This window comes from Balaenoptera borealis (assembly GCF_965194805.1).
Source record: "Balaenoptera borealis genome assembly, chromosome: 8".
In the NCBI taxonomy this organism is placed as follows: Eukaryota; Metazoa; Chordata; class Mammalia; order Artiodactyla; family Balaenopteridae; genus Balaenoptera; species Balaenoptera borealis.
The window spans coordinates 60,341,317-60,352,185 of record NC_138865.1 but is presented as its reverse complement, the minus strand read 5'-3'; the positions used below and the strand labels follow the sequence as shown (position 1 = coordinate 60,352,185).

At 37.6% G+C, this 10,869-nt stretch overlaps 1 long non-coding RNA gene across 1 annotated transcript in view; it reads right to left on the bottom strand.

The window, feature by feature from the left end:
* Nucleotides 1–10,869, bottom strand: part of LOC309633184 — a 1,005,718-nt gene that overhangs the window by 908,649 nt on the left and 86,200 nt on the right. The gene's annotated exons all lie outside the window — the stretch shown is intronic.

The following is a 10,869-nucleotide window of genomic DNA, read 5'->3' as shown; positions in this document are numbered from 1 at the left end:
GTTTCTTACAAAACCAAACATACAATCCATTAGTCATGCTCCTTGGTATCTACCCAAATGACCCTCACATGGATGTTTATATCAAGTTTATTCATAAATGCCAAAATTTGGAAGCAACCGAGATGTCCTTCAGTAAATGAATTAATAAACTGTAGTACATCCAGACAATGGAATATATTCAAGCCATAAAAAGGCATGGAGGAAACTTAAATGCATATTATACTAAGTGAAAAAAAAAGCCAATCTGAAAAGGCTACTACGCTTCTGTTGGACATTCTGAAAAAGGCAGTAAAGAGATTAGTGGTTGCCAGGGGTTTGGGAGAAGTGAGGGATGACAGAGGATTTTTAGAGCAGTGAAAATACTCTGTATGATACTATAATAGTGGATATATGTCACTATACTTTGTTAAAACCCATAGACAGTACAACACCAAGAGTGAACTGTAAACTCTGAACTTTGGATGGTAATGATGTGTCAGTGTAGGTTCATCAATTGTAACAAATGTACTACTCTAGTGGGTTGATAATGGGGAAGGCTAAACATGTGTGGTGATGGGGGTATATGGGTAATCTCTGTATTTTCTGTTCAATTTTGCTATGAACTTAAAACTGCTCTAAAAATAAAGTGTGTGTGTGTGTGTGTGTGTGTGTGTGTGTATACACACACACAGCTTTTTTTTTTTTTTTTTTTTTGCAAAAGAGAGTGGCACATGCTTTAGAAGATTAAACCTGCATTATTGCTGAGGAAGAACTGAAAGTCAACGAAGCTGGTGGAAAGAGACATGTAGAAAGCTGCTTAAATTGTCCACATAGAAGTCATAACATATTAAATTAGGAGGATGCCAGTAGACTACAGTAGGCTACACATGGGAAGTAGAAGAAACAGTAAGATTTGCCAATTGATTGCATGCTGATGTGTAGGGGGCAATGTGTAATTTCTCATTTATATTTTTACTCAGACATACTAAATTATTTAGCATTCTCTAAATAATACCATGTTCTTTCATGCCTTGTATCTTGTACCATCTATTCTCGAAGACTAACATATATCTTATCTTGACAGAGTAAGGCTAAGATATCAGATCTGCCACTGACTGGCTGTGTGACCTTGGGCAAGTTAATTCCCGTTTTGAATCTCAGTTTCTTCACCCATAAAACTCAGGCAATAAAATAAAAATATACATTTCATAGGACTGTTGAGCTAATTAACTGAGATAATATAAAATATCAAGCCAAGTGCCAGGAACATACTCAATGTACAATTATTTTTTTGTCCTTTTCCAGTGATCCTTCAAAACATACATACACGCACACACAGAGGCTGACTCTGGTGACCTTGTTTACTCTCTACTCAGCTCTTTTTAAAAACTTGCTCTGGGTGTAAAGACTTGATAAAGTGATTCCTATAAAAGTGTAAATAACTGGTAACTCATGGAGTGTTCCTTGAGGTATTTCCCAGGTAATCTAGGCTGTAAGCCAAAAAAGAAAAAAAAAATTTTCAATCTATGACTGAAATTTAAGTATAAGGTGATGACTGCAAAAGGTATTCTCCTAGGCAGGAATCTTTTCCATTATTCCTTAAATGCTTTCTACCTGCTGCTACTCTCCTCCGCCCCAAATCACCCAAACAGCAAATTATTCCTTAATCCCATCAAGCCTTCAAGCTCTCCTCTCACTGTACTTTCACTGCCTGGTGTACACAGCAGAAATCAGATTGCATTGCTATCGTCTGTATGTATTTCTCTCCCATCAGCCTGTGAGCTACTTGAAGGACTTAGTTCTCTAAGTTTGCCACCTGGGGCCTTGCAGGGAAGCTGGAAATCCATGGATAATGAATCAATATTTTTGAATGAATGATCTAAAAATTATTGATAGCAAAGTATCAGTCATTTTATTAATTTAGTGCAAGAGAATTCTGACCCTTCCTTTTCTGGAGGCCATATCTGTGAACATAAACATTCAGGGACTATCTTACAATTGTCATGGATAAGTTCTGAACTATTTCATGGCTTCTTTGGCAAGAGGAGGCATGGTCCTCTTTCTTTCTCCACCCATATTATACTCCCAATTTGACCTTGATCTTCAAACATGAGAGTTACAGGGTGGTGCAACGTGTGGAATACTGGGTGACACCTAACTTTCTCTTTTTTATTTTTTATTAATGAAGAACCACTCTGACAGAGTGAGGCCTCCATCAGAAATATGAGCTTTGTTGTGGTAAACTGAAAATGGCTCCCAAAATATGTCCATATAGTTATCTCAGGAATATGTGAATGTTATCTTATTTGGGGAAAAAAAAAGTTTTTTGCAAATGTATTAAGTTAAGGATAGTAAGATGAGGAGACTCTCCTGGATTATCTGGGCAGGCTTTAAATGCCATGACACGTGTCCCTGTAAGAGAGAGGCAGGAGGAGATTAGACACACAGAGAAGAGAAGGCAATGTGAACATGGAGGCAGAAATTAGAGTGATATGGCCACAAGCCAAGGGATGTCTAAGTCACCAGAGGGGGAAAGAAGCATGGAGTGGATTCTCCACCAGAGCCTGCAGAGCCAGCATGGCCCTGTTGGACACTTTTCAATTTCTGCTTCTGGTCTCCTTAATTTTAAAAGAATACACTTCCTCTTGTTTTAAGCCACCAAGTTCATGGTAATTTCTTACAGCAGTCACAGGAAACTAATACAAATAGGAATGGAGCTAAAGCAGGTAAGCCATTAATGATCTGGGCAACTTCAGAAACTGTCCATTTCCGTGTGTTTCTCCTAAACAAAATACCCTGCTTTTTATCTGTCCTTTTCTCCTTTTTCTCAACCGAGTTTTCTCCTCTGCTCCTTATAGTTCTCTATCTCATAGTTTCCACTAACTCTTAGTTTGTGTTACCTCACAGTTTTAGCTTGCAATTAATTCCTCATATAATTGATTCTATGTCATGGAATCACTCTTTTCATCCTTTCTGTGTTAATTCCTGTCTCCAGCTGCCAACTCATTTCATTCTTTTCCAGTTCAAAATCCTAAAAGGATGAAAATAATTGGCCTAGCAAATCATAGGTTATTTTGGATTTGTTTCTCTTATGTCAGACCTACAGTCCTATCAGCTACAGCTGTGTCTCATGGTACCAACATGGTTGCCTATGGCTGGTCCTTCAGCAGGGATCCCATAAATATGTAATTTCCCCTAAATATGGTTGTGGGTATGACCCTCTGTGACAGACACCTACCGTGCTTCTTATGCTCAGAAAGTTATAAGCAGGCTGGTGGGAGACTAATCCAGCCACTGTCAAGGGCACAGTGATCTTACATGACCTTTCCCTTATAACTGCTAAAACCAAATGGAAATTTTGTAGTCTCATGCTATCATAATGAGGTTCATTTTTCTAGACCCTTGGGCGAAATTCTGCATGTTTGTCACTGTGGTAGTTTTGACAGTAAAATAACAGTGCTTTGGCTAATCTATTTTGAATACCCTTCTGTGTCCTCAAAAAGTAAATGGGTGTGTCTGGTCAGTTTACAAGTAGATTTAAGTGTACCTACATGAGAGGCTCAAAGTTACTGTGAAAATGGAATGGTTCAACAACTATTACTCACCACACATTTAATCACAGCTTTACATTACTATACTCTCCTGAGGTCATTTTATTAGACTGAACAAGCAGCAAACCTATCCGAGTCAGGACAGAAGAAGAGGAACTAAGGATTCTTCCTTTCTTGAGATATCCTAAGTAAACTTGCACTCAGGAGGCAGGAAGTTACACAAATACTTTTGGGGGATTTCCCAAAGGTGGTTATTGAGAACCAATTATAATTTTCAAAGCAGCAGCATTGGGCATGAGAGTGCAGCAACAACAAGATATAATGCTATACACAAAAGTACACGCACATTCAGTAGCTCTAAATATGGGCAACAGGACAAAGACCATTGTTCCATCTTCCCAATTCCATCTGCTTGCACTCAAAAGGTAATTTAAAATGTTTTATATATGATACCTACAGGCATCAAGGACAATGAAACAGGGATTAAAAATTTTAAGAATATTTATAGTTTAACTGCCCTAATATTTTGTTCATATTCCCAAACTTGCACATCTAATCACCAGTTTTTTAATGTTTAATCATATATATTTCCCTGTGCCATTTCATTTATTGTTATTTAAATTTTTAATTAATAAATTGTGTTTAAAAAATTCGTCTTTTAAAGGCTGTTAGTATAAGAATGAATGATCAGAAATTCCATAGAATGATCAGGTTATTTTTTTTTTTAATTTATTTATTTATTTATTTTTGGCTGTGTTGGGTCTTCGTTTCTGTGTGAGGGCTTTCTCTAGTTGCGGCGAGCGAGGGCCACTCTTCATCACGGTGCGCGGGCCTCTCACTATCGCAGCCTCTCTTGTTGCGGAGCACAGGCTCCAGACGCGCAGGCTCAGTAGTTGTGGCTCATGGGCCTAGTCGCTCCATGGCATGTGGGATCCTCCCAGACCAGGGCTCGAACCCGTGTCCCCTGCATTGGCAGGCAGATTCTCAACCACTGCGCCACCAGCGAAGCCCTGATCAGGTTATTTTGATGAAATATTAACAAACTGCTTTCAGAAAAAAATATTTACTCTGCTGAACTAAAGTGACATAATTCAAAGTGCTTTTTTTTTTTTTTCTAATGTAGGTATGAGTTTACTCTGGATCCGTGTTAAATTTAAGTAACTGGTCTGATTACAAAGTTGAATGTTTGGTTTGGTCTACAGCTTCAAGTGTAGAGACAAGCTCTGTGCAACCCTGGAGCTTTAGAATCACAGCAGCTGGTCCAGCCTCCTCATCAAGGGAATCAAATTAGACACTCAACTCCCAAGGAGATCCCTTCCAGACATGTTGGCACCTCCAAGCCTCGGGAGATTCCCCTAGAATTCCCACTAGAGTTTTCCACCTCACTTCTGTTTTTCCATTTGAATAAACCATTCCTACCAGGTGATTGGCCCAGCAATGACCTCATTTTGAAGGTGAGCCCTCAACATGTTCATGTAGAAGCATTGCACTGTGACTCAGGTACATCCTTGTAATTACACCTTAAATCAGCACACCTGTGGTTTTCCTCGGTCAGGTGGCAGGGCACCGGAAAGTGATGGATATTTTAGTAATATTCCACAGAATATTTATACATGCTTAAAAGAAACAAATACCTTGTTTTAGTCTAAATGAGTTGCAAACTAATACTGGATGAGTGGTGGCAGACATCAAAGGTTTCAAAAAACTTATGGGAGAAAAAGCCAAAGTTAGAAAAATCTTTAAATTAATTTACAATAGTATTTTCCTAGGTATTAGAAGATTCATGCTGTGGAATTTTATTTCATTGTGGAAGACAAGCATGGCATCGGAGAATAGTTTGTGAATGACTACGACCCAACAAACATAGTGTAAAACAACTGTAACATTGCCCATAGTGTAACGTGGGCAAAAAGTGTAGCAACTGTGAAATTTACTGAGAAATTATAGAAGGGGGAGCGGTCCTGTGTCTATAAGGACACTGACTTGAGGGATATGAGCTCTCTTACAAAATATTTGCTTCTTAGTCTCAAAGTTAGGCCAAAAGTCCACCAATAGAGTCTAGTTCTTCTGTTTAGCTTTAGTAAAATGAGGTTCTATCACTGTATTTACAGCCATTAAACAATGGTATCAATGCAGAAAATGTGTGGTAATTTAGGCTACTGGGAAATTTTAAGTCTAAAGACACAAAGCCTCTTTGGTTGAACTCATCTTAAGCCATATAATTTGACTGGATTTTGAAGGAAATTTGGGCCCAGGGTGAATCAATTTGATAATTCTGATAATGTGTTCTTGGAACTCATTTATTATTATTATTATTATTATTATTATTATTATTATTATTAGAATGAAGCTCATTACTCCCCATTACTCTTAAAGAGCTCATTTTTAAATGAACCTAGTCTCTCTTTCCCTCAGAGATCCTTTAGGAATCTTAACCAGATGGTGAAGCAGTAACATCTGCTGCTCATTTTAGATCTTCTTAATGGGACTTTTGCAGTTCTCAACAATAGAATCATTTCATATGAGTCTCAGTCTTCAGTAACACCCTTTAAAAAGAATGTTTAATAGTCCTCTTGACCTATGTAATTTGTTATAAAAAGACAGTAGCTCTACCTCATGCTTAGGTGTGGGCTGAATAAGAAATGTCGTGAACCAAATTTGGGATCATGTTATCTTCTTGCCAGCTTTGTGGTCATCTTCTCACAAAATCTGTGAAGAGTAGAGCCCTATTACTTCAAGACTGGCATAAGGCTGGCTTTAATTATTTCTATCCCAGGGAGGATTTCCTCAACCAAGCCTGCCTTGGAAAGCTGTACTTCTCTCAGGTCACTGCCCTGTCTCTGGTCACTCTAGCCTTACACATGCCTGGATGACAAAAGGCTGTGCACCATGTGGTTACCACCTCTGGGCTCACCTGTTTCCTCCAAGTGTGGTCTTTGGCCACCTCATCAGAATCACTTGAGGGTGCCTGCTAAAAATACAGAGTATTGGATCTCAACCCAAATCTACTGAATCACAGTCTCTGAGGGTGGTGCCCAGGAATCTACTTACAAGCTGCCCAAGGGAATATTATAAGCATTCACTTGAGAACAAGAGAGAAAGTAGGATGATAATATGCCAGTCCAGAGATAACAGTAGTTATCTAAATGTGGTGTCTAGTTATCCTTAGGAGATTAATTTGGTCTGAAAATAAATTTAAATGTAGAGGGTTTTATATTTCTTTCTGTGGATTTAGAAACTCTCTAACTCAATGAAACCCATGTCTTTAAAGCTGACTTAAACCTAGCAGACTGAGTACTGGTCCATCTGGATTTTAGGATTTTTATGTTCTTACTTAAAATTGCCTTCAATTTGACTTTGCAGCAGAAAAATATGAAAGCATTTCATGTCCAGCTATATCATTAAATCTGCTGTGTAACTTTATAGCCAATAGGAACATCTGGGAACCAAGCTCTATTACAAGTCAAGTTTTGAGTTTGTTGCCATGGGCATCCAGGAACCAGTTTTATGCTGCTTTAGGAGGCAATGAGAAAAATGTGAGTAGAAGGGATGCTTTAGTGGTGACATATGCTTCTGTGCATGTTTTATAGCTCTGAGTACAATTACGGGAGTTACACTACCTTTGCTTAGCAACCATGTTTCTTGTGTGGTCATTTTCATGTTAATGTGCAGCTGGTTAAATATTTCTTTAACTACCAGTAAAAAATAAACACTTCAGACTGTGAGATTACAGCCTGGATAAATTAGAGGGAAAGGGCAGGAGGGAGTGAGGAAGAGAATGAACGGACTAGACCTCTCAACTGACACTCAGCTCAGGGATCTGGTCTCTGACTCCATTTCGGAGAGGGCAGTGTCCAAAGGACGCTGAGGGCAATGGAAGGAGCTGGACTACAAGACAGGATGCCAGTCTGTTCATTCTACCCTCCTACTATTTGTGGGATCAGATAAATATTTTAAATCTCCAACCTATGTCCTTTTCTATAATGTAAAGGAACTAAACTGAAGTATCTCAAGGATCCCTTTCATTTCTAACATTCTAGTACTAAATATAGAAAACTTGATCCAACTTAGTAGAAAAGTAAACTACATCACAGGAATGAACTTATTTGATTTAAATTCATTCTCAATAACATGGATCAGTAGTTCAGCAATTTTTATGGATGGGAAGCTCTTTTCTTAAAGAAAATACAATAAATCCCATGTGAAAGTATTTCTATTTTGGTTATAGATTGATTAAAAAACAAAATCTAGGGGCTTCCCTGGCAGCGCAGTGGTTAACAATCCGCCTGCCAATGCAGGGGACACGGGTTCGAGCCCTGGTCCGGGAAAATCCCACATGCCGCGGAGCAGCTAAGCCCGTGCGCCACAACTGCTGAGCCTGCGCTCTAGAGCCTGGGAGTCACAACTACTGAGCCTGCGTGCCACAACTACTGAGCCTGCGTCCCACAACTACTGAAGCCCACACTCCAAGAGCCTGTGCTCCACAACAAGAGAAGCCACCACAGTGAGAAGTCCGTGCACTGCAACAAAGAGTAACCCCGCTCGCCGCAACTAGAGAAAGCCCACGTGCAGCAACGAAGACCCAACGCAGCCAAAAATAAATAAATAAATAAAATAAATTTAAAAAACAAAGGAAAAAAAAAACCAAAATCTAATTCTATCAGAAATCCACAAATACACTTAAGTAAAATTTTATTAATCATAACAGCATCCACGAACTCTTGAAAAATAGCATCTATAAAATAAAACTGATTCAGTGTAAAAGCAGTTCTTAGTTTTTATATAAAGATTCTTTGATTCCTTGAAATAACTCCAAAAATATGTGGGAAACTACCAAAATAGACTATGAGAAATAAACCTGAGCATCCCTAAATAGAAGCTAGATCTTTTCATCTCAAGGAGATATCAAAAAGTAGAGAACCACTCAAACATAATGGCCAGGGCAGTCTTTCTGAGGAGGTGATATTTGGGGCTGAAACCTAAAGGAACAGAAAGATCTAGGCACACAGAGCTGGAGGAAGAGCATTCCAGAGAGTACCACCTGTGAAAGGCCCAGAAGGTAGAACTTGCTGGACTTGCAGTGCTAAGAGTGGGATGGCGTGACTTTGGAGAGATAGATGAGTGCTATAAAGCAGAGTTTTCTGGTTCACTGTAAAGAGCGTGGATTTAAGACTAAGCACAAGTATGGAGTGGGACATGTAAGCAGATGTAAGCTTTTATATATAGAATGTATAAACAACAAGGTCTTACTATATAGCACAGAGAACTATATTCAATATCCTATGATAAACTATAATGGAAAAGAATATATTAAAAAATGCATATATATGTATAACTGAATCACTTTGTTGTACAGCAGAAATTAACACAACATTGTAAATCAACTATATTTCAATATAAAAAAATTGAAAAAAAATAGACTAAGCACAAGGAGAAAATAGTGAAAGATTTTAAGCAAAATAGTGACACAATGCAGCTACATTTTGAGAAAAATAAATTCCACTGCTATGTGGGTAATGGATTGGGATGGGGAAAGAGACCAATTGAAAAGGCCAGTAGAGACTTGTGTAGTCCAAGTAAAAGATGATGATTATCTAGAATAAAGGTGAAGACAGGAAAGATAGAAATGGAAGAATGTGAGATCATGTGGAATTAACAAGACTTGTCGATAGGTTGAGTACTAGGGATAAAGGAAATTGGGCAACCAGAAATGACTTCTAATTTTCTGGCTGGTTGATAATTCTTCTGAGATGTGAATGAGGAAATAAGCAGAGTGGGGGAAAATACAAATGATACTTGATAATTTTCTAATAAATTGCCTATGCAATTATTATTTGGGAAATAAAGAAGAGAATGAACAGGAAACACTAGATGCTAAAGGAGAATATGTTAATTGACTGCATTTTTTTTTTTTTTTTCAGATTAAAAGCATTCTTATAGATCTGCAAGGTTTCTCTTAATTTGGACGTCAGTGTTTTAATGAAAATCCCCTTCCCACAGTTTGGTAGCAGAACCTTCAACCTTCACTGTCTATAGTGGCCTGACTCTTGTCCCACTTGTAGCCTATGTTCCCAGTGGGGACTTGTGTTTTGGTTACTGGCAGCCTTGAGCTGAAGGCAGCATGCTGGAATGGGGAGTGGTAAGAGGCTGCTTATTAACTAATCATGACAATATCCACCCACCCTCTGACTTCATTTCTGCTTTAATGGAAGGGGGATAAGTAGGTGGATATGGCTCTAGGGTTGTCTAACTAAGAAATGTGAGACTAAATTATTATCTTAAACCTAGCAGATGCTGGAAAATGCAAGAAAGAACACTTTCCACATTTTAATTCAGAAAAATTTCAGTACAGAAGAAATTTTTAAAAATTGTACCGTGAACACATACATACCCACCACCTAGATTCTATCAGTAATATTTTAGCAAAGGTGCTTTATATAGATAAAGGTATTCTACCCATTTATCCATCCCACTATCCATTTATTATTTTATCTTAATTTTTGATGCATTTCAAAGTAAATTGTGAATAATAGTATACTTCCCACCATGCATATTCCAGTATGCATATCATTAAATACAATCAATGTTTGTTTTTTTGCTTTCAATGAAAAATTATACATGTAATGCACAATTCTTAACTGTACATTCACTGAATTTTGACAAATCTATACATCTGTGTAATCCAAACCCGTCAAAATATAGAAAATTAACATGATTCCAGAAATATTTCTCATACTCCTTCCCATTCAATCTCTACTTCCACCTCCACAGAGGCAACCACTGTTCTGATTTTTTTCCATTCTAGAATTAATAGAAAGGAATTCATACAGAATGTACTCCTTTGTGTCTGTTTTTTTTTTTTTAACTCAGCATACTGTTTTTGAAATTCATCCATGTTGTTGTGTATATCAGTATTTCATTCCTTTTTATTGATGAGTAGTATTCCAATGTATGAATATACCATAGTTTGTTTATCCATTCTCCTATTTGATGGATATCTGAAATATTCCAGGTTTTGCTATTATGGATAAAACTGCTATGAATATTCTTAAACAAGTCTTTTTGTGTACATATATTTTTAGTCTCTTGGATAAATAACTAAGATTAGAATTGCAGAGTCATAATGTAGTTGCATGTTTAGATTTTTAAGTAAACTCCAGAACTCTTCCCAAATTAGTTGTACCATTTTACTTTCCAACCAGTAAGAGTTCCAGTTGCTCCACACTCTTACCAACATTTGGTTTACCTATTTTTAAAATTCTAGACACCTCAGTGAGTTTATAATGGTATTTCATTGTGGTTTGAATTTCCCTCATGACTAATGGTGTTGACCATTTTT